The sequence below is a fragment of the Ursus arctos genome, unplaced genomic scaffold (assembly GCF_023065955.2).
Source record: "Ursus arctos isolate Adak ecotype North America unplaced genomic scaffold, UrsArc2.0 scaffold_2, whole genome shotgun sequence".
Taxonomy (NCBI): domain Eukaryota; kingdom Metazoa; phylum Chordata; class Mammalia; order Carnivora; family Ursidae; genus Ursus; species Ursus arctos.
The window spans coordinates 45134858-45160112 of record NW_026622874.1 but is presented as its reverse complement, the minus strand read 5'-3'; positions in this window follow the sequence as shown (position 1 = coordinate 45160112).

The following is a 25255-nucleotide window of genomic DNA, read 5'->3' as shown; positions in this document are numbered from 1 at the left end:
CACAACTATATATAAACTGTATTCAGTGAGCTTTTGTTTTTTTTCTCTCAGTCATTTTAGGCTAAGTTCTGCTTTGGAAATAGGCAACCCTCAAACCTCAGTTGCTTCACATGCCATAGTTGATCTAATTCTTGTCTTCCTATCTGACAGAGGTTGGCCTTTTCTCTGCTCCATGTTATCTCACACAAGCGCCAGACGGACTGACTGGTTCTCTCTGGAAATTGCTGGTCTGAAGGCAGAGGGAAAAAAAATGGCAAACGATGAACTTTCAGGTTCACGGTTTGGCTCAGAAGTAACACACTTCTCTTCAGCAAGCGTCTCACATTTCCTGTCAATGTGGCGATGAATAATCCTCCCACAGGGAGGGCTTCCCTGGTGGGGTAAACATACAGAGAGGGGCAGCAAAAATTCTGAACAATAATATATTCTAACAAAATCCACAATAATATTTTAATTACATATTCCAATAAACTTCTAGTTACTTCTCATTAAGGAACCGATGAAAATCCTTAGACCAAATGTGGTTAAATGTGATTTAATTCATATTAATTTGTGATTTTGTTTTGTGAATCCACTGCTTTTACTGCCAAAATGTTCCATAATGGATTTTTTTAAAATCACTTTTTCTTATTATATAAAGCTTTAGTATCCCATATCTGTAGCTGCTCCAAGTTATTTTATTCAGCCGTTGCTTAAGACACGCTCTTAAATATTCACAGATATGGTAGAGTTCCTACCCCTCAGAAGAAGCTCACAGTTTAGTTGGGGGATATAATTACGTTGGCTATTGTGATGATAATAAAAAGAGAGTATATGTAAGTTCTGGTGAGTATTGCAAAAATTGTAGAATGTGCTTTATGTAGATTTTTCTCATTTAATACAACAGTGCTGCCATGTAGATGTCATTAGTTTTTCATAGTTACAGATGAGGCTTAAGGTAGTTAAGGGGCATGCCGGAGGTCAGATAGCTATGCTCAACTCACACCAGGTCACGTGCCTAGAGCCTAAACTCTCTTCCACCACACTCTCCTCTCAGCCCCAATTTTAAGTCTCTGAAAATGTGTTATTTTCAGTTTGTGTGATCCTAAGGTTATTTACTTTGTGTTCTATATCTGGGTAACTGACCATTCAGATGGCTATTTCCTAACACTTCGGATAGGATAAGTACTTGTCTTCTCTGCTTTAGGTTCAAAACTGAGATGTACATCCCATTGGGTAAGACATGAGAAGTACCTCACCTTCTGCACATTTTTTATTCAACTTCCCCTGTGGGAACTGTTTAGGAGTCTTTTATCATTTACCCACTTCAAAGTGGATCAATTTATGTTCAATGTACTTATTCTAAAATGAAAAAAAAATATTTTATGATGAAAATAGGTTTAAGTACATATAGTAGTTTTAGATACTCTCACTTTAAATTACTAAGCCTCAGCTTCATGGACAATAAATTTATCCAAAATATTTCTATTGAATAGAGTACAATCTACTTTTTAATAAAACTGTTGTACACTTTTCTGGTGCTCTACATGAAGCTTTCATGCTCCCAAAAGACTGATGAAAGTTGTGAAAAACTCAAAATTGCATTTATGAATTCTAAAGATTTGAGGACTATAATAATTTCCTTAGTATATTTTTTAAGAGAGAAGGTAAATTGTTTCTCTGTAACTATGGAGAATAAACTTAGAGTCATATAATGCCTAAATATAAGGAAAATAATTTTCTTTCTTTTTTTTTCCCCTTAACATTAGAGATTTTCACCAAAAAATTGAACACTTTTGGAGGTGGAGGATTTTTTTAAATCATTGCAGATGTCTGGGAGAATCCAGATACCCACTTGCAGAGATGTGATGGAAGGAATGTAGCAGTAGATAAAATGCAAAAGATTTTGTAAGTCTTTCCTTACAGCCTTTGTTTTTCATCCCTGAAGCAGGACTCCTCTGTCTTCTACCCATTGCATCTTAATGTAAACTTATTCCCCAGACACAAATGAGTGATGGACATTTTTTTTTTTAGTTTTTATTTAAATTCCAGTTAGTTAACTTACAGTATAATATTAGTTTCAGGTGTACAATATAGTGATTTAATATTTTCATATATCACATGGTGCTCATCACAACAAGTGTACTATTTAATCCCCATCACCTATTTAGCCCATCCCCCCAGCCACCTCCCCCCTGGTATCCATCAATTCATTTTCTGTAGTTAAGAGTCTTTTTCTTGATTTGCCCCCTTTGTTTATTTTTTTTCTTAAATTCCACATCTGGGTGAAATCATATGGTATTTGTGACTTTGTGACAGTGACTTTGACTATCATGCATGCTGTGTGGTCCTAGACTTTGGTTTTTATTATTCACTTTCATTGCTGGTTATCAGCCTTTTCAAATTATCTATTTCTTCTTGCTTCATTTTTGATAGGTTATAGATTTCTAGAAATGTATCCATTTTTTTCTAGGTTCTCTAATTAGTTAGCATATAGTTTTCCAAAATACTGTTACAATTGTTTGTGTTCTGTGGTGTCAGTTATTTCTCCTCTTTGATTTGTGATTTTGAGTCTTTTTTTTTTTTATGAGTTTGACTGGAGTCTTATTAATTTTGATCTTTACAAAAACCGGCTCCTGTTTCAATGATCTGTTCTTTTTTTTTTTTTTTCCTGTCATTGATTTCTGGTCTAAGCTTTATTATTTCCTTCTTCCTGCTGGTTTTGGATTTTTTCCCTAGCTCCTGCACATATGAGGCTGGGTTGTTTATTTTAGATATTTCTTGCTTCTTCAGGTAGGCCCGTATTGCTATAAGATTCCTTCTTGGAACTGCTTTTGCTGAATCGTGAAGATTTTGGATCATTGTGTTTTCATTTTCATTTTTCTCCATGTTATTTTTGACTTCTTCTTTGATTTCTTGGTTAACCCATTCATTGCTTAGTAGCTTGTAATTTAACCTCCATGTATTTGTGCTTTTTCCAGATTTTTTTCTTGTAACTCGTTTCTAGTTTTATAGTGCTGTCAGAAAAGATCCATGGTATGACTTTGATCTTTTTGTATTTGTTGAGACTTGTTGTGTGGCCTAATATGTGATCTGTTATGGAGAATGTTTCATGTGCACTTGAAAATGATGTGTATTATACTGTTTTAGAATGGAATGTTCTGAATATGTCTGTTAAATGTGTCAGTGTGTCAGTCAAAGTCACTGTTTCCTTATTGATTTTCTGTCCGGATGATCTGTCCATTGGCATAAGTGGGGTGTTAAAGTCCCCTACTACTATTGTATTACTATGAATCAGTTACCTTAGGTTTGTTATTAACTGTTGTTATGTATTTTGGTGCTCCCTTGGTGGGTGCATAAATATTTACAATTGTTATTTTTTTTAATTGGATTTCTCCATTATATGGTGTCCTTCTTTGTTTCTTGTTACAGTCTTTGTTTTAAAGTGTATCTTCTCAGTGTAATTATTGATATCTTAGCTTTCTTTTCACATGCATTTTCATGATAAATGTTTCTCCATACCCCCACTTTCAATCTGTGTGTGTCTGAAATGAGTCTCTTGCAGGCAGGGTATACATGGGTCTCACTTCCATTCTGTCACCCTTTGTTGTTTGGAGCATTTAGTCCATTTACCTCCAAGGTAATTCTTGATAGATATTTATTGCCATTTTGTTATTTTTTTGGTTTCTATAGATTTTCTCCGATTCTTTCATTGTTTGTTGATATAGTTGGATTTCCTTCTCTTCATTGTTTGCATATTTATTGGTGGTTTTTGTTTGTGGTTCCAATGGGTTTGTATATAACATGTTCAGCGTATAGCAGTCCACAGGAGCTTGATGGTTGCTTGAGTTTAAATCCATTCTTTACTCCTCTCTTAGGTATATGGTGTTATATTTTACATCCTTTTATTTTATGAATCCCTTGACTGGCTTTTACAGATTTATTTCTCTATTTATTTATTTATTTATTTATTTATTTATTTATTTATTTATATACTACTTTTGTATTTCCAAATTTTCTTACTCTTGCTAACGGCTTTCCTTTCCACTCAAAGAATCCCCTTGAACATTTACTGTAGAGTTTGTTTAGTGATTATGAACTCCTTTAGCTTATGTTTTATTGAGAAATTCTTTTCTTCTCCTTCTATTCTGAGCAATAGCCTTGCTGGATAGAGTATTCTTGGGTGCAGATTTTCCCCTCTGCAGTTTGAATACATCATGCCACTCTCTTCTGGCCTACAAAGTTTCTGGTAAAAAAAAAAAAAATTGCCAATAGCCTTATGAAGTTTCCCTTATGTGTAACTGTTTTCTCTGGTGTTTTTAAAATTCTCTCTTTACCACTACTTTTTTTCCCATTTTAATTAATATGTGTTTTGGTGTGGATCTTTTGGTTTGATTTTGTTGGGGGTTCTCTGTGCCTCCTGGTTTAGATATGTTTCCTTCTCCAAACTGGGGAAATTGTCAGCTATTATTTCTTCAAACAAATATTCTGCTCCCCTTTATTCTGAGAGCAATGCAAATGTTATTATGCTGGATGGAATTGCCGAGTTCCCTGCGTTTATTCTCATTTAGCATAATTTTTTTCTCTTTTCCTCTAATTGATTACTTTCCATTACTGTCTTCCAGGTCATTAACTCATGTCTCTGCTTTTAGTCTATTTTCCATGAAGTGTATTTTTAAATTCCTAAAAGATTTATTTATTTGAGAGAGAGAGAATGCACACTCGAATGTGGGGAGGGCAGAGAGAGAGAGAATCTCAAGCAGAGTCCCTGCTGAGCACAGAGCCCAATGTGGGGCTCAATCTCACGACTGTGAGATCATGACCTGAGCCAAAATCAAGAGTTGGACACTTAACCAACTGAGCCACCCAGGTACTCCTGTATTTTTAACTTTATTTGTTCTTCATCTCTGATTTTTTAAAAAATCTGTCTTGAGGGTCTTACTGGTGTCCTCCACTCTTTTCTCAAATCCAGTGATTAACCATTACATTAAATTCTCTATGGGGCATTTTAATTATATCCATCTTGCTTATGTCTCTCGCTTATGTCCTGTTCTTTCATTTGGAACACACTCCTCTGTCTCCTCATTTTGTCTCTGTTTGTGTATGTTAGGAAAGTCTGTTCTGTCTCCTGCTGTTGAAAGTAATGGCCGCATGAGGAAGACGTGCTATAGTGCAGTGTCCCCCCTTCAACAGAATCTGATGCTTCAAGGGTAGCTCCTATGTGTGTTGTGTGCTCCCTGCTGTTGTGTCGTGGCTACTTTTCCCTTCAGTCATCTGCAGAGTCTGTCTTTGCCTGTTGTGGGCAATGTTTGATCTCCAGTTGGGCTTGGTAGGTAGCTTTAACAAGGTACACATGGATCTGTTTATGAAATGAGACTTGCCATTGTGAACCCACCAGGACTGGGGAAGTCTGTGTGGAACTGCAAAGTGTGGGATGTGGGTAGGGCATGCAATTTTAACAAGGTGTTGGGGCTTTCACTGGGCCTGCCACCTCACCAGGACCAAGGTCCCACAAAATGCATGGGTCAGGAGATTACACAGGTTTTCTGGGGGAGGATACCTGCAGCACTGAGACTGAGGCAGAGGTAACTGGGAAGGGTAGATCCACAGAAGCCTGGGGATTGTGAGGCTTGGTATAAGCAAGTTAGGTAGTAAGTGTCAGTGCTTTGCTGGCTCCCACAGGTGGCTGTGTGTTTATGCTGGGCGGGGGGAGGCTGTGCACAGGTGAGGGAGATGGTACTTTCCAGCTCCTTTGTTCCTGGAGAAGACTTTTGAGATCCCTGTCCCTCTGGGACAAGCTCTGAAATGAGTAAACTATTCTCCCTTTGGTATGACCCAGGCATTTTTCAACTGCTGCTTCTAGGCTGTATCTTGGATGGCTGTTTGTTGTGCTCTCTCTAATGGTGGGGATTCGGCTTTCTGTTGCCCCCAGGGTTCTTCTAGAACTCAGCCTGATGATTTTAAGAATTCCAGGCTTTAAGTCGCTTTGGTTGTAAGAGCTCGTGAAATCCAGCCCCTCTCACTTTCAAAGCCAAATGTTATGAGTTTGTCTTCTACACATGGGTTCCCTGGTATGAGTCTGTTTCTCTTCTCTGTCCATGCTGGCAGCTCCCTGTGCACCTCCTCACCCCACCTGCAACAGCTTTCTCACACATGGCCATTGTCCACTTTGCTCCCGTGGTGTCTTTGCCCTTCCTACCCTCCTTGAGGTGACCACTTCTCTACCTTTATTTGTGGAGTTTGTTCTACCACTTTGGGTGTCATTTTCTGGGTTATTTATGTTGACGTGAGTGTTACCTGGTTGTATTTGTAGATTGAGGTGATCTTAGGGTACTCTTATTCCACCATCCTCCCAGCTTCGTTGTAGAATTGTTTTTAAAGAATCCCAATACAGATACTTGGAACACTTAGAAATTAGACAATAGATTTTGTCTGCAGTAAAACACCTGTCATGTTAATATTTTGTGATATTTTTATAGTATAGGTTCATTATTTGTGTTCTGTATATGAAATGCCAATATGAAGATTTAAATATAGATTTCATGGTTAGTTTCTTCACTGAAACATCAGTATTCAGAACCTTCACACTTTGAAATATTTTGAAATAAATTTATTTTCTATGCAGTTGAGGCTTACTAATTTAAGTGAGGGTATATAGAACTATTATATGTATTTAATTTTATTTAATACACCCTAATATTTTCAATTCTTTTCCATTGTAGAACACACTGAACATAAATTGGTATTTTATTTGAATCTCAAAGATAGTATAAACATACCACTTCAATTTGCTGCTTTTTGAGTTTGAATATTAGATTAGGCCTCAATTGGTTGACTAGGTCTTGATGTCAACTCTGGCTTTAAATCTTTCCAAGTGATTCTTTAAAATAAAAATTAATGAAGTATTGTTTGGTTGATTGATCTTGCTAGGTAAAATTATTGAACATCATCAAATGGGAACCAGTTATATCTAAATTATAAAGATAATTCCTTTGACTAGACTAAAACCACCTGACTCATGATAAATGTTCGCATAAAGATTTATTGAATGAATGAATGGATGAATGCATAAAATGATATAAACCTATTCTATATTAATACTTAAACCATTTTTCTTTCTTGCCATTTTCAAGTCCTATATAAATAGCCATGTCCTTTAGATGATTGCTGCATTTTAAAAGCACATTTGTTTTGGGAGCCTGGATGGCTCAGTTGGTTAAGCCTCCTACTCTTGATATCAGCTGAACTCATGATCTCAGAGTTGTGAGATGGAGCCCCACATCGTGCTCCACACTGGGCGTGAATCCTGCTTAAGATTCTCTCTCTGTTTCTCCCTATGCCCCTCCCCTCCCCAAAATATAATTTGTTTTGCTTTTTATTAAAATATGTATTCCTCTGTTATGTTCCTATTTTTATACTACAGTAAAGGGTATGGAACTACTGTATTGTTTTATAGTTATTTTGTCTTAATTTACTCACTAACCTTATGTGCTTGATCCTTTGCTAGGAGGGGAAGATACATGAATAAGACATATTCTCAATAAGTGAGAGACATAGAAGTGTTCATATTTAATTATAAAATAGTCTGTAGCATGCATACTGTGTAAAATATAGGCACATTAGAGAAAGGGTGACTTTATGGTAGAGGAAGTCAAAAGAAGATTAGTAGACCTTTCCCAGAAACAATGGAAGACAATAAATTCCAGGTCCACAGGATTGAATAAACAGAGATAATCAGAAAAGTGGGAGTGAAGGAAAGTAGAAAGAATCAGCTTTAAGTCTGAAGGAGGGAATATGGACATGAGACACTGGAAGGGAATGAAGAGACCCAGACTTGTAAGAGAATATTCCAGAAGGGAACTAAAAGACCAGTGTCTTTCTGTAAAAAATGGACCCCCAGGTGTTCAGGAGACTTTGCCTTAGCCATAGCCTAGGAGAATGAGTAAACATTCTGTAGGACACTGGATAGTTTCTCTTCTCCAAGTTGTATTATGTTTCCATTTCTTCTAACCGTTTACAAACCTTAATGAAAACTTAATCTTCTGATATACATGCAGTCCAAAGAGTGCCCTCACTAGCCCTTTCCTCTTCTCGTATGGCTTGACATTGCTTTCAATTTTCGGATGAATTCAAGTTCTGGTGTGCATCTGAGTTGGCAAGAGTGAGAGAACCAGGGTGGTAGATGTGGTAGGAGAGCAGCTGTTTCTCATGTTAATTTTCTTTTCCTTAAGTTAGCTTTTTTTTTTTTTAAAGAGCCATGTGCCCTCAGTTGCCTAAGCAGGGATTGAGGTTCTATTTTTTTTAAAGATTTTATTTATTTATTTATTTGATAGAGAGATAGGCAATGAGAGAGGGAACACAGGCAGGGAGAGTGGGAGAGGAAGAAGCAGGCTCCCAGCAGAGCAGGGAGCCGCATGTGGGGCTTGATCCCAGCACCCTGGGATCACACCCTGAGCCGAAGGCAGACGCTTAATGACTGAGCCACCCAGGCGCCCCTCCTTAAGTTAGCTTTAGATCATTCCCGCCACAGAGATTTTTCATCGTGGTCCATGGATGTCTCACTGTTGACATTGCTCCCTGCTGGAAACCTAGTGCTTAGTATTTGGTTTCTGCTTCATAGCGTTAACTGATATAATGTACCTGTTCTTCTTCACCTGACTGCCAGCTTGGTCATGATAAAGATCTTGTGCTGCTTGAGACATAATAAAATTTCAAGAAAGGCAAAAAAATTTTTTATATTAATGATTAGATGGGTGAACACATGAAAGAATAGTGTCTATTATCCAGGCCCTGGAATATTATAGAGTAGAATCTAGGTTTCCGATTCCCAGCCCACTTTTATTCTCACTCTTTTTCTGTTTTCTTTCTTTCTTTCTTTCTTCCTTTCTTTCCTTTTTCCTTTCCTTTCCTTGATTTTATTTATTTGAGACAGAGAACATGAGGTAGGGGAAGAGGGGCAGAGGGAGAGGAAGAGCAAGAAGCAGACTCCCCACTGAGCAGGGAGCCTAATGTGGGGCTCAATCCCAGGATCCTGGGATCATGACCTGAGCCGAAGTCAAATGCTTAACCGACTGAGCCACCCAGGCACCTCCTAACAATTATTTCTTATGAAATGCTCTGCATATTTATCTTTTAATATGAGTGAAGCTAGGTATTCTTACACGCTTAAGAAGCATGTGTATTATCTTCTCTGTAAACTGTTTATGTCCTTTATGCATTCTTTTTATTGGCTTTTTTTCATTCTCATTTTATGGCTCACTTTATATTTATATTAGCGAACGTCACCTTTTGGCAAAAGTATTTTCCCAGTTTGTGGTTAGTGTTTTGACTTTTCTCATGATGTTTTGCCATATGGAAGCTTTCATTCACTGTTATGAATTTATCAGTCTCTTCTTTTGTGACTTTTGGATTTTGAAGCATGATTATGTTCAATGTTGACTCCTCAATAGAGCAGGAAAAAATCTGTTAATCAAGTACAGTTAAGCTAATTAATTAATTAATGCAATAAGGGAGAACAGCAAGAGTTCTTAAAGTAATATCTCGAAATGAAAAAATTAGGGAAGAGTATTTACAGGATTTTAGGGTCTGGGTGAATGAATTTAAGGCAGGTCTTAAGAGAGGAATTGGCTGAGATTTGGGCAAGATACATGATAAAATTGTTTTGTGTTGGGACTACTGAAATGAGGATTTTGAAGTGAGCCTTTTAACATCTGTTAATCATGATAAGTAAGTTTATAATCTTATCTTTTAGTAGCTATTTCCTGGAGAAAGCAGCCAGGATATTTTTGCTTGGTCCTAATATTTAGTACAGAGAGAATAAATTATGTCCATTCCATATTGAATACAAAGCAAGGATTGTTAGATTCATTTCTCACTTAAAAAGAAATTCACTCATTTTACCTTTTATTACTTTTATAATTTGTTTTTTTACACCTCAGTCTTTGTTGTTAATGTAATTTATTCTGGTGGATTGTGCAGATTCTGACCTAGCCAGTCTTCTTATCACAAAATAACTACTTGGTTATCTTAGTACTGTTTATCGAATAATATAATGTTACCCCAATGATTTGAGATGCCATCTTTATTATATACAAATATTCACACATATTTGCCTCTATTTCTGCACAGTGTCTCTTGTTTCATTGCTCTGTTATTTGCCTTTGTATCACTGTTACACTGTGAATTATGGAAGCTGTGTATATTTTGAAATTTGGAAATGATCATTCTCCTTCATTGCACCTCCTTTTCAGACATTTTCCTGGCTATTCCTGTTTACTGTTCCACAGGACCTGGGGAGTCAACTCTTTTTCTAAGCTGGTATTTTCAAGAAATTTTAGAATAGAATTAGAATATTTTCTAATAAAATACTCGTTTAGAAGAAATTGACTAATTTTTCACAACTTGGATTCTGCTCCCTCTATACCCTTCAGAGTGTTTTGATATTTTCTTTGCATAATACTTGCATTATTTTTTAAAACTTGTAGCTTGACTGTCTTGTAGCCTTTGCATTGTAAGTGAAGGGCTTTTTCTCTAGCTCTATGTATATATTCAAGTTCATGGTTGATCTCATTAATTAAAGCTATTGTCCTTTATATGTCAATTACTCTTAAATTCTCTTATAACATTTTTGAGTTTATTTTGATTTTCAAGATATACAATTACATCGTTAGTGAATACTGTTGTTTTCACATCTAATCAATTTATGTATACCTTTTTTTTTTTTTTAAGCTACCTGGACTAACTAGTTCCTTCAGTACTGTGTTAAATAACAGTGGTGGTAGTGGGCATTGAGTTGTTCTTGACTTCTGTGGGAATGCCTCTAGATTTTCCTCATTAAACATAAACCTGCCTTTTAGGCCACATATCAGTGTTTCAGAGTGTTAAGAATCTTTCTATTCCTATATTCATATCCAGTAACTTAACTAGGTTATGTCTTCAAGTAGAGAGTTTTAGGTCCATTTTCTCTGCCATGTGTTCTTTTTAATAGTGCTGGATTCAAGTCGTCTTTCTTTCATGGAGCTATTTTTTTTTCTTCTTGAGATATAATTGACATATTACCTTAGTTTCAGTTGTACAAACATAATCTTTTGATGTATGAATACATTGTGAAATGATCACTGCAAAAGTCTATTTAACATTTATCAGCACACATAGTTACAACGTTTTTCTCCTGTGATGAGAACTTTTAAAATCTACTCTAACAATTTTCAAAAAATACAATACAGTATTATTGACTATAATTAATGGGACTCTTCTTAAATTATAAATTGTAATTTTTTCTGTGCTGTACTTCTTGTTTTTTTTTTTTGAGGAATATGTTGGGTCTGCTTTATGTACCTTTTATATATTATTTCTGTTTTCTCCTCCTTTCAATTATTTTTCTTTATTCTCTCAATTTTTCCTCAGTTATGACCATCTTATGCTTCCTGTAGTAGTTATTCTTTATGCAAACTCTAGGTATCATCTTTATTACTGTGAATTTGTTTTCTTCAAGTCTTTTCATGTCAGCTCAATTTCTTCTCCTGTTTTATTCATTGGTCTTCATACTGAGTTCCAGCATGCAAGTGTTGCAGTCTGTTCGCAGCAATTGCTTTTTTTTTTTAATGGTATAATTTATATTCACAGATTTCATCTGGTCTGTAGCTCATATTTTCTCTTCCATATTTCTCCACTGTAATAATTTTATTCTACAGTTTTCTTAGAGTAACTTTGTGTTGAATCTGTACCACGTTACTATATATTTCCCTTTCATAGCTTTTTGAAAGAGACTCCTTTGGTGATGTGTGGGCATAGTTTTCTAATCTTTACAACCCAAACCTGCCTCCTACCCCAAATGAGATGACAGAGACAGACTGGTTCCTACATATATGGTTCTACTGTGTGTGTGTGTGTGTGTGTGTGTGTACGTGTGCGATGCACCACCTTTTCTGTTCTCACCTGAACCGATACATTAAAGAGCACAGCTCCATGTGTCAAGGTAAACCTCTATTTTCAAAAAACATGTTTTTTTGTCACCTTTTCAATTCTTCTGTCGGTGATCCCCTGCACAATCCTCTGGACCTCTTTACTCATGGATTTTGCCCTGTCTGAGATGTGCCATGCTGCTCCTTCCTGTATTTTGAAGTCTGAAGTTTTAATTGATGTTTGTGGAACTTTAAAAATTCTCCTTGTAGCTCTATATATTTTCCGGAAGAAGGAAAGTTTTTGAATTATGATGGTATTATGTTTAGGTCAGAAATCTGAATGACCTTTTACTGACTGTAGGAGAGAAACAACTAGAAAACCAAATGTTCATTATTATAAGATGTGACCAGTATAGGATGGGGTAGGATGTATTACTCATAACTAGGTTAAAAGTTACTTGAAAATTTTTCATCTTTCACACTATTAGTACTTTGACAGATTGTATAAAACGGCCACTAATTCCTCCCATCTCTCTATGTACACACCTTTTTGCCTAGTACTTTGTCTTCCCTTCAAGAGGTGGAATCTGTTTCTCTACCCCCTTGCAACTTGCTCTGGTCAATAGATGAGAGCAGAAGTGATATCATAGGAGTTCTAAGCTTAGAGCTCAAAAACCTCTTAGCTTCACTCTGTGCTGACAGAGTTCCTTAAGACAACAGGCTTTGAGGTTTTCAAAGACATAGGAGAGTGGCCCAACTGAACTGCCAGACAAGTGTTGGAAGCCATTTTAGATCATTCAGTTGCATTGGAACTACCAGGTGATTACAACTGTATGAATGACCGTAGGTGTGACCAGCAGAGCATCTGCACAGTTAAGCCTAATGCAAATTGCTGACCTACAGAACTGCGAGCATATAAAATGGTGGTGGTGTTTATCCTATATATTTTTAGGTTTTTATTTTAGAGCAATAGAAAACTGATGTAATAATTTAGTATATTTAATATTTTACTATCTATATATGGTACATCCTCATGATATACAAGTAGCTCATGTATTATTACTATTTTTAAATAATAAAATATACTACATTATAGAATACAGTCTAATGATGTGTGGAAAATAAGCCCTTTGACAGTAGATAAAATAAGACTTGTTAATGTATTCAGAATTGTTTTATGAAAGATTCAGCAGCATTCCAAATTATTGCTCTCATTCCAGTCCTTTGGTTGGTGCTATGTGGCAATACATGTAAAAGTGTCAAAAATTTAATAATTTATCTAATAAATTTTATATATGATTAAAAATTATTCTAAGATTATGAAATAAATTTTATATTTACTAGTTGGGATACATTTGTCACTTTTTAACTTGACTCCAGAGTTTTTCAATCATTTCAAATAGCAAGGTCTTAAATTGATTTCTAGGCAGAATTTCTCTGAAGGTGTATAGACTCTGTGGTGAGTAAATAATCAAAAGTTTTAGTTCCAGGTGAAAGATGAGCAAGTTCTGAAAAAGAAAGCTAGCCTTCTCTCTAATAAATCTCCTTCACATAATAATTTGTATTTAAATTAGGTTGTTTCTTTTGTTGAGATAAATTAATTTTTAAAAGGCCAACTGGGGGCACCTGGGTGGCTCAGTCAATTAAGTATCTGACTCTTGATTTTGGCTCAAGTCATGATCTCAGGGTTGTGAGATCGAGCCCAGGTTGGGCCCCATGCTGGATGTGGAGCCTGCTTGGGATTCTCTCTCTTCCTGTCTCCTCCCCCAACTTGTACACACACACACACGCACACTCTCTCTCTCTTAAAAAATAAAGTGTTTAATGTATAAAATATGTATATAATGTATTTGTATAATGTATATAAAATAAACTGTATTCATTTTTAGTGTAGATTTTGGTGAGTTTTGATAAAGGTATACACCGTGTAATAATTCAGTCAAGATCTAGAACATTTTAATCACCTTGAAAGTTATACTTGTATCCCTTCCTAGTTAATATTCACCCCAGTTGTTAGCCTTAAGCAACCACTATTTTGTACTCCATCGCAATTGATTATATTGTCTTTCTTAGAGTCCCATTTAAATGGGATCATGTGGTCTTTATTCTTTGTGTCTGAATTCTTTCACTTACCATAATATTTTAAGGATTCATTTATGTTGTCATATGTATCAGTAGTTTGTTCCTTTTTGTTGCTAAGTATATTTTGTTGTATAGATATACCCCAGGTTGTTTATCCATTTACCTGTTGATGGGTATTTGAGTTGTTTCCAGTTTTTAACTGTCAATACAGCTTTTATGAACATTTGTGTGCAAGTCTGCATGGAGATAGGTTTTCATTTCTTTCAGGTTTAAGTATCTAGGGATTGGAATGTCCTGGTCAAAGGTTAAGCATGCATTTAACTTTGTAAGACGTTACCAAGCTGTTATCCAAAGTAGTTGTACTAGTTTACATTACCATCAGCAATGCATGAAAATTATGGTTGCTCTATGTCCTTGCATTGTTATTTGTCTTACAAATTTTAGCTTTTCTAGTGAGTATGTAGTGATGTCTCATTGTGGTTTAACTTGAAATTCTGATAGTTTAAAAGATTTTTAAAATATTCTTTAGGTCAATCTTATTTTGCAAAGATTCCATTGAAATGTTTTGCTCTGTTTTTACTTGGTGTTTGTCTTAATGATTTGTGAGATTTTTTTTTAATGTTTTCTGGATATAAATCTTTTGATACTTTTAGAATGTTTTCTCCCTGTCCGCGGCTTACTTTTTATTCTCTTAGTGTATGAAGAAGAGCTGAAGTTTTAGATTTTGATAAAATCTGGTTTATTAATATTTTTCTTTAATGGCATATGCTTTTTGTGTCACATGTAAAATATCTTTGGTTATGCCCAAGATTGCAAAATTTTTCTCTTATGTTTTCTTATCTCTTTGTAGTTTTAACTTTTACATTTGTATCTTTATCCACACTAAGATATTTTTTGGTGTATTATGTGTGGTAAAGGTCAAGATGCATTTATTTTTTTCCATATGGTTGTGCATATGGCTTCATATAGTTCTTTGCTCCATATGGTTATTAAAGCACTATTCGAAAGCTCTCTTTCTGCATTGAATAACCTTGACCACTGTGTTGCAATTGAATATCTATGTATGAATCTATTTTTGCACTCTTCATTAGAATAGGACACTTAAAAAATAAATATATTAAATACCATTTTTATTTTGCTTTTATCCCAATTACCTTTTAACACTTAATGATAATTTAGAGACGCTGAGGAACAAACTAGCTAAGGGAATGAGAACCGGAAAGGAGGCATTGTAAAGACTGAAATGTGGTGGGGCAGCCTCAGTAAGTACTAACAACCTGCATGCATTGAAGGCTGGCCATTAGAAGGCTACTCCATAACAAAGACTTGTCTAGATTAATAGATTCTCAATAAATATGTATTTTAATAGTGAATGATAGGTGAATAAATGTGGGAAGTAGAGTGGCAGATTTTCTCTCCTTATAAATTACTGGTATTCCTACCTTTTTTTTTTTTTTTAAGGCTTTCAACAGGTTTTATTCTAAGGCACATTTTGCATAGTGTCAATAACTAGAATAAATTTAGATGCCATCTGGTAAAAGTTTTACATTTTACATAATTAGAAAACATTTCAGCCACAAGGGAAAATAGTGTTCAAGGCACTCCATGAATGGAAGGTAGAATCTTGATCGAGATCTTTGGACTTTTTGTGCAGGTTTTCATTTCCTTCCACTATACTCAAAGTTCTGTTTCAAACACCGTCAGTGGTGCTTTACAATAAATAATTGAATCAACTTTGGTAGGCTAATTTTTTTTTTAAATCTCTAAGGGAAATATTTTAGAAAGAAATGTCCAGGGAGTGAATGTATTGCTAATAGTTAAATCTATTTCTTCCACCCAAGATTAGTTTGGTTCTAAATAATGCTTAAAGACTTTGTAGGACTAAATGTTGATATAATCCTTAATTGTCTAGTGCCCAAATCAAGCAAGGGATACATGCACAATCTCAAGGAATTAAACTCTTTGTATTTCTTAAAAGATTTTATGTATTTATATGAGAGAGAGAGAGAGAGAGAGCTTGAGCAAAGGAGCAGGGGGAGGGGCAGAGGGAGAAGCAGACTCCCTGCTGAGTTGGGAGGCCTGATGTGGGGCTCAATCCCAGGACCTCAAGATCATGACCTGAGCTGAAGTCAGACACTTAACTGAGGCACCCAGGTGCCCCTCCTCCGTAATTTTTAGCAGAGTTACTCTGCCGAAATCAAGCATCTATGGTAGTAATAGGAAGGTGAGAAGTTGTGAATAGTTGTTTCTCTCTTTTGATTGTATCTAAACTGTTACATTTACTGAAAAAGAGATCCCCACTTAAAAACATGGAATTAATAAGGCTTTCTGCAAACTAAATTATATAATCATTATAGCATATCAAAACAGAGATACTCAACATTAGATTAGGGAACACAGTGGCTTTCATAGGCAAAAATTAGTTTTGAGACTAAAATAATTTGAAGGCAATAATCTGTTAAAAGAATGACTTTGTCATTCAGGAGAGGGGCTGGTCAGTCATGGAAGGATGCACAAAAGAAGCTGGGGATTCAGACACGTGCAAAGACCCAGTCAGTGGTGCTAGAGAAGAGAATGTTCTTTTTCTTTCTTTCTTTTTTCTTTTCTTTTTTGATTAGAACATGTAAGTTCTACTTTCTTAGCAAATTCCCGTTATACAATACAGTGTGATAAACTATAGTCTCCATATTATATGTTAGATTGTCAGACCCTATTCATCTTATAATTGGAAGTTGGTACTCTTTTATTAATCCCTCCCTATTTCCCCAAACTTCCAGCTTCTGGAAGCCACTTTTCTCCTCTATTTCTCTGAGTTAATTTTTTTTTCTTTTTTAGATTTCACATGTAAGTGATAACATGTGGTACTCCCCTCTCTCTGGTTTATTTCACTTAGCACAATGCCCTTGAGGTTTATCTATGTTGTTGCAAATACCAGGATTTCCTTCCTTTTAAAAGGCTGAATAATATTTCATTGTATATATATTTTCTTTATCCATTCATCCTCTGGACACTTAGGTTGTTTCTATTACCTTAGTTACTGTGAATTATGCTGCCATGAACATGAGAATACAGATATCTTTTTGAGATGATGATTTCTTTTTTTTTTTTAAGATTTTATTTATTTATTTGACAGAGAGATAGGCAGCCAGCAAGAGAGGGAACACAAGCAGGGGGAGTGGGAGAGGAAGAAGCAGGCTCCCAGCAGAGGAGCCTGATGTGGGACTCGATCCCAGGACTCTTAATGATTGAGCCACCCAGGTGCCCCTGAGATGATGATTTCATTTCCTTTGGGAAGTGAGATTGCTAGAAGTGAGATTGCTGTATCATATGATAGTTCTATTTTTAATTTCTGGAGGAACCTCCGTACTCTTTTTCACGGTGGCTGTAACAGTTTACTTTCCCACACATGTTACATGAAATCCCATTTTCTCCACATCCTTGCCAGCATTTGGTTTCTCTTGTCTTTTTGATAATATCCTAACAGGTATGAGGTGATATTTCATTGTAGTTTTGTTTTTCATTTCCCTGATAAGTGATGTTGAACACCTTTCCATGCACCCGTTGGCTTTTTAGATGTCATCTTTGAAAAAATGTTTATTTAGGTACTTCACTTATTTTAAAATTATTTGTTGTTTGGGGTGTGTGTGTGTGTGTGTGTGTGTGTCTGTCTGTTGCTACTTAGTTACCTGAGTTCCTTGTAGATTTTGGATATTAACTCCTTATCATGAATTTTTGCAAATGCTTTCTCCCATTTCATAGGTTGTCCTTTCATTTTGTTGGTGGTTTCCTTCGCTGTGTAGAAGCTTTTTAGTTTGCTGCAATCCCAATTGTTTATTTTTGACTTTTTTTTTTTTTTTTGTCTTTGCTTTTGGTGTCAAATTGTTGTTAAATGTCAAGGAGTTTATCCCTTACGTTTTTGTCTAGGAGTTACTGGATTTCGGGTATTACATTCATGTCTTTAATCCATTTTGAGTTGATTTTTGTGTATAACATAGTGGTCTACTTTTACTCTTTTGCATGTGCCTATCCATTTTTCCCAGCTTTATTTATTTGTTTACTAGGATTCTATTTATTTACTTGAGAGAGAGGGAGAGAGAGAGTGCACTAGCAGAGGCAGAAGCAGACTCCCTGCTGAGCAAGGAGCCCAATGTGGGACTTGATCCCAGGATCCTGAGATCCTGACCTGACCCTAAGGCAGACGCTTAACCGACTGAGCCACCCAGGTGTCCCCCCAGCACTGTTTATTGTAGTGACTGTCCTTTCCCTATTTTTGGCTCCTTTGTTATAAATTTATTGATTATATATGTGTGCGTTTGTTTCTAGGCCCTCTATTCACATTGATCTGTGTGTCTGTTTTGATTACAATAGCTTTTAGTACTGTTTGAAATCAGGAAGTGTGATACCTCCAGCTGGTCATTTTTTTCAAGATTGGTTTTGATTATTCAAGGTCTTTTGCTCTTCCATACACATTTTAGGATTGTTTGTTGTATTTCTGCGGAAAAAAAATGCCCTTAGAATTTTGATATGGATTGCATTGAATCTATAGATCCATCTCAGTATTAAGGAATTTAAGCAATATTTATTCAGTACATGGACATGGAATATCTTTCCATTCATTTGTACCTTTTTCAGGTTCATTCATTAATGTCTTATGGTTTTCAGTGTACAAAACTTTTACCTTCTTGGTTAAATTTATGCCTAAGTATTTTTTCTGATGTTGTTAAGTGGGATTACCTTTCCTAATTTCTCTTTCTGATAGTTGTTGGTGTATAGAAATGCGACTGCTTTTTGTATGTTTTTGTATCCTACAATTTAACTGAATTATTTTAATTTTTTTTTTATATCTTAGGGTTTTCTATATATACTACCCTATGATCTGTAATAGGGACAGTTTTACATCTTCCCAATATGGATGCTTTTTATTTCTTGCCCAAGTGCTCTAACATTTCCAATAGTATGTTGAATAAAAATAGTAACAATGGAAGTCCTTGTCTTCTTCCTTGTCTTAGATGAAAAGCTTCCAGCATTTCACCATTGAGTGTGATGTTAGCTGTGGGTTTGTCATATATGGCCTTTACTATGTTGAAGCACGTTCCTTCCATAGCCAGTTTGTTGAGAGTTTTTTGTTATAAAAGGATGTTAAATTTTGTCAAATACTTTTTCTCTGTCAGTTGAGATGATCATATGATTTTTATTTTTCATTTTGTTAATGTGTGGTATATCACATCAGTTGATTTGCAGATGTTAAGCCACTCCTGTCTTCCTGGAATAAATCCCACTTTATCATGGCATATGTATTGTGTTGTTTGATATTTTGTTCTAAATGTATTGTTAGGTTTGGTTTGCTAATAGTTTGTTGAAGATTTTTGCCTCTGTGTTCATCAGGGATATTGGCCTGTAATTTTCTTGTGGTGTCCTCATCTGGCTTTGGTCTCAGGATAATGCTGATTTCAGAAAATGAATTTGGAAGTGTTCTTTCCTTTTCTGTTTTGGAAACATTTGAGAAGGATTGACATTTATTCTTTTAAAAATACTTGTTAGCATTAACCAGTGAAGATGTCTGGTCCTGGACTATTTTTGTTGAGAGGTTTTTGACTAGTGATTCAGTCTCCTTACTCATTATTCTTCAGATTTTGTGCTTCTCCATGATTTATCTTGTAGGTTATGTCTATAGGAATTTATTCATTTTTTTAGGTTGTTCAGTTTGTTGCTACATATCATTCATCACAGTCTCATGATTTTTTGTATTTCTGCAGTATCAGTAATGTATCTTCTTTGATGTCCCATTTTGAGTACTCTCTCTTTTTATCTTAGTCTAGGTAAACACTTGCCAGTTTTATCTTTTAAAAAAAACAGCTCTTAGTTTCATTGATCTTCTCTATTGTTTTTCTCATCTTTATTTCATATATTTCCTTTGTTATGTCCTTCCTTCTGCTAACTTTGGGCTTAGTTTTCTTTCTAGTTCTTTGTTGTGTAAAGGTAGGTCTTTTTGTATGAGATCTTTCTTGTTTCTTAATGTAGGTGTTTATTACTATAAACTTCCATGTTAGAACTATTTTGCTGCATCCCAGAAATTTTCTTTATAGTTGTATCAGATAAAGTAGACTTTAAGCTAAAGACTATAACAAGGGACCAAGAAGGTCATTATGTAATGATAAAGGGGTTAATTCATCAAGAGGATGTAACATTTGTAAATATTTAATGCACCCAACATATATAAGCACCTAAATATATAAAGTATATATTAACAGATCTGAAGGGAAAAATAGACAGCAATACAATAATAGCAAGAGATTTCAATACTCCACTTTCAGCAATAGATAGATCCTTGAGACAGAAAATCAATAAGGAAACATTGGATTTAAAGTACACATTCAAACCAAAAGACCTAACAGATATATACAAAACATTCCACATAACAGCAGCAGAATACACATTCTGCACATGGAATGCTCTCCAGGATAGATCACGTTATGCCACAGAACAAATCTTAATAAATTTAAGAAGATTGAAATCCTATCAAGCACCTTTCTGACCTTAATTGTATAAATAGAAATTTATAACAAGAAAACTGGAAAGTTCACAAATACTTGGAGATTAAACAGCATGCTCCAGAGCAATGAATGGGTCAAAGAAGAAATCAAAAGAGAAATAAAAAAAATACCATGAGACAAATGAAAATGGAAACACAACATATCAAAACTTTTGGGAGGGTGTTCTGCTCTGTAGGCATTGTGTGTCTTATTTGGGTGTCTAGTATGCTTTTGTGAAGAGGGATGCGTTAGGTTGCCTGATGCTGTTTAAACATTTGATATTTCTATCTCCCTTCCCTTGCTCTGATTTGTGAATATCAGGTGATCTTCAGTTTATATTTTGGTTTCCCAGAAGCACACTCACATTGTCAGTGTACTGGGCAGGGGATATTAGTTTCTGGTTCTATGAGTCATTAATATTCTAAAAGTTATTGAGGAAAGTGCGAATTTGATTTCATATCTCTACTTACAGTATTTTTGGGTAGAGAGTCTGCATTCATGAATCCGATAGGCCGCTGAGGAGATGAACAACTGTGAGTCAGCAAGGGAGAAATTGGGATGTGGTAGAAAGAAACTTTACCTTGTGGGGAATAAATCATGGCATCACGTAAGATGTTACATAGCCTCACGGGGGAGGGTTTGTCTGTGAAGGGATTCTGAAAACAGTAATATTTGAGATTCAGTTTTAAATTTTCCTTATCTGTGTTATAGTTCACTTACATGATCTTCTGAATTTCAATAGAGCACCTTATGTAGATCTGTATTGGAGAGAAGGGAACATAACTCTGTTCACCTGTGTAGCAAAATGGATTCAACTCAACCACAGAAGAGCTAGGAATTGGTTATGAGCATAGGAAGGGACTGAGAGAGAAGCCTGGAGCTGCTATCTGTTATAGCCCCAAATCATTAGGTATAGATTTGCCAAGTAACAAAGCAAAAGAGTAAGTGTCCTTTCATCCTCAATAAGGTTGTTCAACGCAAAGAAGTATTGGATATATTGTTTTCATTATTTCTATTTGTGCAACAATTTTCTTTTAAGAACTAAGTTGAATTGATAGTCACATAGAATTATTTTTAAAATCTCACGTAGCATTTATATTCTTTAAAAATGTAGTTGCTTGTAAGAAAAACATGCTTATAAGGTTAAGATAGAAGCATAGATGACTTCTTTTTCTCAAGGGTGTCATTAGATGTGTGGAAAAAAAATATTAAAGTTGTTAGCTGACATTGGTGATGGTCCTTTGTCACCTCCCTGGCTCAAATGGATATGTTTTAAACTTAGATTTTGGAACAAGAAAGACATAGCTATGAAAAATGATCTCATCATTTCCAACAGGATAATCTCTAGTGACTTTCAATAATGATAGAGTCTGACAAAGTATTTCCATTTAAACGCACTTTTTGTGAAATAATACGTTACAGAGATTCACTATCATTCTCCTATTAAGCAGGATTGAAGTTTCTGGTGAGTGCTTCCCATGGACTGAGTTAGGTTACATATTGGTAGTCAAATGAGGGATATTCTTCATAGTTAAAAACAAAAAACCAAACCAAAACAAAAAACCACGTATGCCTCATTCTGTTTGCTCACTGCAGATGAAATCAGGCACTCTACTATCCCCTTAATAATGTATAGACAGTACCATGTCATGGATTGTGAGAAGGTGTTTGGTAAATTAATGAAAGCATAAGCTTTAGCACTACTTCTATGAAAATTAAATGTGGAATTCAATAGAGTGTGTCTAAACTGAACGGAGCATTAAATTAAATTTGTATTCCTTCATTTTGGTTTAAGAAAATAAAGGAATTATTGGTGGAGCATAGAATGTGGATTATTCATAGAACTGGAGCAAATTATTAGTTTTAGATGGAAGACTTATTCCTATTTAAAAGAATGCTTGGATATTTAATGTAAGCCATAATTTGTGAGCTTAAACATACAGCAAGAAAAAAAAATGTTAAGCCTGAAAAGTTGGAAATTGATTTTGTGTTTATTATTTATTTGGAGGAGGGAAAGTTTACAAAAAATTGGAATTAGAAAACACAGATTCTATACGGAAAATACAGATTACTGATTGGGGAGGACACTTAAGGGGAAAACTGGGTCTCATATAAAAACTCTCAAATACTGAGGGAAAAGCAGCTGCTGATGAAGGATTTGTTGTAGACTGGCCTTCATGCCACGAGACATCTAGAAAACTGAAGAAAGTGTATGACACATCTATTTGATATATAGAGCAGCCAGTGCATGATTTTGATCCCTAAGAGAAGGGAAACAAACATGATGAGCTCTACTCACCATGGCTTTCTGACTAAAGGACATATCTGGACTGCAGTGCCACACAGACCCTGGCATTCTTGCTGAATTGAGGACATAGAGATTGTAGCTCAGGGAAGTCAAAGTAGGTGGGTTTTGTGGGGCAGAGTGTTAGAGAATTTAGATTTACCCCGAGAGCTCCAAAAGCCAGGAAAGTGGACCTGTCAAGTGTTTTTGTGGGGGGAATTCCACAAGGCCAAGCAAAGAACAGTTGTGAGGAAGCTATCACTTACACCTGCCAGGGAGATATCTGCATTCCCATTGGTCAGAGTCAAGAGACCATTTTAAATACCACAGGCCTTTGATAGAGGAACCTATGAAGTCTCACACCTTAGTAGTACAGCTAAACTTGTTAGAGAGGTTATTCTAGAACCACACTAACATTGTTTAAAACACAAGCCTTGAAAAGATTAAGCTGATTTGCAAGAAACTTAGTGTCACAAACTCTGAATTTTTGAGTGGAATTTTACCCTACTTGTATACTTTCACAGAAGCTGGCAGGAGACACACGACTACTGGATTTGAGACAAAGGACAGTTTATTATTTGTAGCAATAATAGTAACTAGAATATAAGTATTTTTGTGTTGGTTTTCTGACTCTCCATTCCCAGAGGCAATGCAGAGAATTATCTGTAGCAGTGGGTCATGGTACAGGAGAGGAATCTAGATATTAAGGAATCAGAATCTTTTACAATGGGAAATAAGCATGCCTATCTATTCTTGGCTTCACAAGGAGACACCTTTATTTATAGTGGACACTGAGGATACCTGTCATTTGCTCCAGAGGGAGACAATTTCTCTATCTTCCAAGGTTGGTTGCTGTTAAAACATCACTGAAAAGATAGAACAAAACAAGGGGCAGTTTGTCCTCACTCACAACATTTGCAGAAATGCGAGAGATCTGTGGAGAATCATGTCCCAACAATATTCACCATCATTTTTACACCATTTTGTCTTCCAGTAAATTTTTACATGAGTAAGCAACTCTGTTGGCCACTCTGAATTAAGTAGCTATCAGAGTCTGGGACCAAATTCAGTCTATTTATCTCACGGAATATTTAATTTAATATCAATAGGACTTAAAACAACAGAATATGGCCAACTTGCTGTTTTGACCTCAGTCACACCCCCCAACCAGTTTAAACAAATTTTCATAAGCCATTAGAATCTGCTTTAGAAAGCAGTTTTGAGCAGCCTATAGCTCTAAGAAGATACCAAAAGGTATATTGAAAAATATTTGGAATTGAATGATAATGAAAACAAAATATAAAAAAGGTACGAAGGCAGTTAAAACCATATTTGGACAAATTTATAGCTTAAATGCTTATGTTAGAAGATAAGATCTTAAGTCAGTGATTTAACCATCTGTTTAAAAAAGTTGAAAGGGCAAATTAAACTCAAAATATGTAGAATAAGGGGAAACAGGGATAGCAATAACATAGAAAACAGTGGAGAAAAAGCAGCAACACTAAAAACTGGTTCTTTTTAAAAAAGATAATTAAAATTGATAAACCTGTAGCCAAACTGTTAAAGAAGAAAGAATACAAATTATGAACATCCGGGGTGAAAGAAGGGATAGTCCCATAGATCATAGAGAAGTTAAGAATATTATGAGCACCTATATTATCAGTAAAGTAGACAGGTCAGATGAAATAGACAAACTCTTGAAACAGAAAAATAACCAAGCTGATACATGGAGAAATAGAAAAGCTTAACAGAAATTTATTTTCTCACAGTTCTGAGAGCTGGAAGTCTGAGATCAAGGTGTAGGCACATTTAATTTCTTCTGAAGCCTTTTTCCTTGGGTTGTAGATGGACGTCTTCTTCCTTTCTGTTTTCGCATGATCTTTCCTCTGTGTGTTATCTGCCCTAATTTCCCTTTTATATAAGGAAGCCAGTCATATTAGATGAAGTCTAATGATCTCATTTTAATTAAATTACCTCTTTAAAGGCACTATATTCAAATGCTGTCAAAAGATTACATCCTATGAGATTTACATGGAATTCTGAAAGAGGGAAAATCATCTATGGTAACAGTATGCAGATTAGTGTTTTCTTGGAGTCAGTTTTGGGGATATGAGACTAATGGCAAAGGAGCCCTAGAGGACTATTTTGGGTAATAGAATCGTTCTTTGTTGTGATGGTTATTATATTTATACGGATACATATAGATACACGGACACTTTTCAAAAACACATTCTATACTTAAAATTGGTGCATTTAGTTGTATATAAATTATCAATAAAGTTGATTTTAAAAAACTATGGAAGAGTAAAAGATTCTTGGTGTTAGGAACACAATTACCTTGAATTATTCAAAATATTTTAGAGGTAGAATTGAACTTTTTCACTCATTTAAATTTAGAGTTGGCCAAGATTTTCTTTGGTTAAGGAAATGTGAGTGTAGGTTGCACGTGTCATTTCTTGTTGGAGGATTAAAAC